This window comes from Palaemon carinicauda, chromosome 25 (assembly GCF_036898095.1).
Source record: "Palaemon carinicauda isolate YSFRI2023 chromosome 25, ASM3689809v2, whole genome shotgun sequence".
Classification (NCBI taxonomy): domain Eukaryota; kingdom Metazoa; phylum Arthropoda; class Malacostraca; order Decapoda; family Palaemonidae; genus Palaemon; species Palaemon carinicauda.
Window position 1 is genome coordinate 40799408 of NC_090749.1, and position 5000 is coordinate 40804407.

Genomic DNA, 5000 nt, shown 5'->3' on the forward strand with positions numbered 1-5000 from the left:
AGCACTAGATGAAACGAGAGTAGGAAAAGCGTCTGGTATGGATGGTGTGAGAGCTGAGATGTTGAAGGAAGGGGTGTGACTGTACTTGAATGGTTGGTGAGATTGTTTAATATGTGTTTTGTGTTGTCAATGGTACCAGTAGATTGGGTTTGTGCATGTATGGTACCACTATATATGAGTAAGGGAGATGTGCATGAGTGTTGTAATTCAAGAGGTATTAGTTTGTTAAGCGTAGTTGGAAAAGTGTATGGTAGAGTAATGATTAATAGGATCAAGGATAAAACAGAGAATACAATCTTAGAAATACAGGGTGGTTTTAGAAGAGGTAGGGGTTGTATGAATCAGATTTTTACAGTAAGGCAGATATGCGAGAAATATTTAGCAAAAGGTAAGGAGGTGTATGTTGCTTTTATGGATGTGGAGAAAGCGTATGATAGAGTTGATAGGGAAGCAATGTGGAATGTGATGAGGTTATATGGAGTTGGTGGAAAGTTGTTACAAGCAGTGAAAAGTTTCTAAAAAGGTAGTAAAGCATGTGTTAGGATAGCAAATGAAGTGAGTGATTGGTTTCCGGTGAGAGTGGGGCTGAGACAGGGATGTGTGATGTCACAGTGGTTCTTTAACTTGTATGTTGATGGAGTGGTGAGAGAGGTGAATGCTCGAGTGCTTGGACGAGGATTAAAACTGGTAGACGAGAATGACCATGAATGGGAGGTAAATCAGTTGTTGTTTGCGGATGATACTGTACTGGTTGCAGACACAGAAGAGAAGCTTGGCCGATTAGTGACAGAATTTGGAAGAGTGTGTGAGAGAAGGAAGTTGAGAGTTAATGTGGGTAAGAGTAAGGTTATGAGATGTACGAGAAGGGAAGGTGGTGCAACGTTGAATGTCATGCTGAATGAAAAGTTACTTGAGGAAGTGGATCAGTTTAAGTACTTGGGGTCTGTTGTTGCAGAAAATGGTGGAGTGGAAGCAGATGTACGTCAGAGAGTGAATGAAGGTTGCAAAGTGTTGGGGGCAGTTAAGGGAGTAGTAAAAAATAGAGGGTTGGGCGTGAATATAAAAAGAGTTCTATATGAGAAAGTGATTGTACCAACTGTGATGTATGGATCGGAGTTGTGGGGAATGAAAGTGGTGGAGAGACAGAAATTGAATGTGTTTGAGATGAAGTGTCTAAGGAGTATGGCTGGTGTATCTCGAGTAGATAGGGTTAGGAACGAAGTGGTGAGAGTGAGAACGGGTGTAAGAAATGAGTTAGCAGCTAGAGTGGATATGAATGTGTTGAGGTGGTTTGGCCATGTTGAGAAGAATGGAAAAATGGCTGTCTGCTAAAGAAGGTGATGAATGCAAGAGTTGGTGGGAGAAGTACAAGAGGAAGGCCAAGGTTTGGGTGTATGGATGGAGTGAAGAAAGCTCTGGGTGATAGGAGGATAGATGTGAGAGAGGCAAAAGAGCGTGCTAGAAATAGGAATGAATAGCGAGCGATTGTGACGCAGTTCCGGTATGCCCTGCTACTTCCTCCAATGCCTTAAATGACCGCGGAGGTAGCAGCAGTAGGGGATTCAGCATTATGAAGCTTCATCTGTGGTGGATAATGTGGGAGGGTGGGCTGTGGCACCCTAGCAGTACCAGATGAACTCGGTTGAGTCCCTTGTTAGGCTGGAGGAACGTAGAGAGTAGAGGTCCCCTTTTTTGTTTTGTTTCATTTGTTAATGTCGGCTACCCCCGAAAATTGGGGAAAGTACCTTGGTATATATATATATATATATATATATATATATATATATATATATATATATATATATATATATATATATATATATATATATATTACTTATCAGTCACAAAACCGCACGTGACAGATACTTTGTACCCTGAAGAAATGTACATAATACACGGAAGCGCTTGGTACCTGGTCTATTCCTTTCCTGTTTTGCTGAGGATTTTACACTATATATATATATATATATATATATATATATATATATATATATATATATATACATATATATATATACTGTATATATATATATATATATATATATATATATATATATATATATATATATATATATATATATACTGTATATATATATATATATATATATATATATATATATATATATATATATATATATATATTTATGTGTGTGTGTGTACATAACTATATATAGCCAGACATTTGATCATATATATATATATATATATATATATATATATATATATATATAATCTGTGTGTGGAGAGAGAGAGAGAGAGAGAGAGAGAGAGGAGAGAGAGAGAGAGAGAGAGAGAGAGAGAGAGAGGCTGTAATTTCTCTTCATTATGTAGGGGTGATATTGTAAATGATAAAAATGCATTCATATAGATTAAACTTATCAGCCTTAATAGAACGCCGATAGCTACTATAATGGAAAAATAGGAAATTTGTGAAAAAGCAAATGTTCACTGTTGCACCATTTGACCTTTTTTTTTTGTGGACATTGAGCAGAAAACTTACAACATTAAAAATTTCCGACACATTTGCGGAATGGTCTTGAGTATTGGTTCGAACTAACAACTACACAAGCATAATATCTTGTTCTGTTTTTTTAGGAGGTCTTTTTCTAAAATAATTTTTAGTCGTTTATATAGAGTTAAGAAATTTAGTGGGTAATAAACATGTGATAACGAGGCAAATGATAAAAATGAAATGTTATACCAGCCACTCTATGATGAGTGATTTTATGGAGATACAGAAGTAGTAAGAAAATGTCAAATTTTGGTTGTCACAGGCACCTGGGTATCCAAAGGCCTAGGAAGAGTGTCGCTGTCAGTGAGGAATGTTCTTAATTGTAGCAGAGTAGCAAGAGAAAGTTACTACAGTTGCAGTTACCATCTTTTAATTTGCGTTGAAAAAAAAAATCAAACACTATCCATTTCGATATAGAAATCTTTTAAATTTACAGAAATATATAGGCATTTTAGAGTTTGTTGGTTTAGCTATTAATCTCTGTTACATAACCCAGCGTAAATAAGCCCGGGCCATCATCTTTCTAAAGTGGCCGTATGTAATTTTGACGAAGAAAATATAGTTCCAGACAACACTGGTTCTTGTTCCAGTCTTCAGAGACTTACGTAATGTCTTAGAGTCGAGATTTCCCTTTGCAACCATATTAAACATTCCAGTCATACATAACGGTATTGGTGGAGTCGATGACAAAAGAATATTTAAGAACAGGTTGACCCACCAGAACACTAAACAAGTCCAAAATTGTCCAAAGACAAACACTCAGGGGGTGTGTCATAACTATTAGGAAAAGCACAGGACCCTCTCTCACTTAATTAGTAGTGGACTGTGTAGGTATAGCAGGTGTTGGGATAACATCTGTAGGGCTTCCGTTTTCTATTACCTATGTGGGAAACTAAAGGAAAAATGTCAATCTCATTTATATGTGTCACTTAAAGAGATATAATGAGATACAAAAGGGACGGGCAGAGAAGAGAGAAAAAAAGGAGAGGTGTTCCTAACAATGACGTTACTAAGGCACGCAATTGGTGTTGTTTAGTCAGAAGCCCCGACCACCTGCGCCAGCAATGAGTGTTAGTGGGTTAACTTATCTTCCTATTGCATAATCTTTATTAAGATTTCTAAATGATAACCGGGAAATTTCCTACCGATTTTTGGCATTTTATGAGCATAAACAATTGTGTGATTATGAAACAATTAAAACTTACAAACAAAGAATGGTAAAAAAAAATATAAAATTGCCTAACTATTCAAACTTCTTATTGGTAATAAACCTTTTTTTTCTTTCCAGGTAAGTGGAGATTTCCTGATGAGGTGGAGAGGCCTCTGCTATATCAAGGTAATTGGTCCCATTTAATGACGCCACCACTGTTGACTTAACATTATTTTTCCAAAGTTTTTATTAACAGAGTCATATTTCATTAGTTTGTAAAATATGATCTTGGGCCTTTAGATATCTTGGAGATTGGGCGTTATCCTAAATTTGTTAATTGTTTAGTCTGTTTGCTTAAAAGGGGCTTTTTTTCTTTTTAATGCTTCTTTTATAAGTTGAGAAATCATGTCGGTTTATTCTATTTTATTCTTCTATTTAGGTATTTTTAAATTTTCTTTGGAGTATACTATTACTTCAATAGTATTGTCCTATAGATTTTTTTACTTATATTTTACCTATAATTCAGGCGATATATATATATATATATATATATATATATATATATATATATATATATATATATATATATATATATATATACATATATACACACAATATTACTCAGAAATTCTAGAACTCTTATTCCAGCTGCGACCTTGTTGTGGAATGGTGTTCTTAATCGGGTAGTTGAATAGGTAGAACTTCAAATGTTCAACCTTACAGAATTTTTTTTTTTCATATTGAACAGACTGACATGAGGGTTCTCATAGTTTATACATTAAAGATAAGTTTTAATGTTGTCACTGTTCTTAGAATATTTTATTTTAATTATTCATTACTTCTCATATAGTTTATTTCCTTATTTCCTTTCTTCACTGATCTATTTGTCCTTGTTGGAGCCCTTGTGCTTATAGATTTCAGCTTTCCTAACTATGGTTGTAGCTTAGCTATGAATAATAATAGTAACAAAAATAAGAGACTTATTTCATCACTAAATCTCCGTTTTTTATGATTAGTGTGATTCTGTATTTTGTGGTGTCTTCCCTAAATAAAGGTTGTGTTATTTAGAACAATTTGAAATAGGTGTTCACGAATGTAAAATATTTGTACACTGCTGATAAGAATCTTTTTTTTTTTTATTGGTTTCTGATATAAACTAGAATTAGATTGCAGTAGAATATTTCGATTCATATTTTATAATTACTGTAATATGGTTTGAAGTAATTTTTTTTCGAATCTACGTTATTGAATATATATTGGCAATCCAATAGCTTTTCAGTGTTTTTATTATAATTTAATCGAGTTCAGCATTAAAGTCTTTTAGGGTTTTTACCTTTG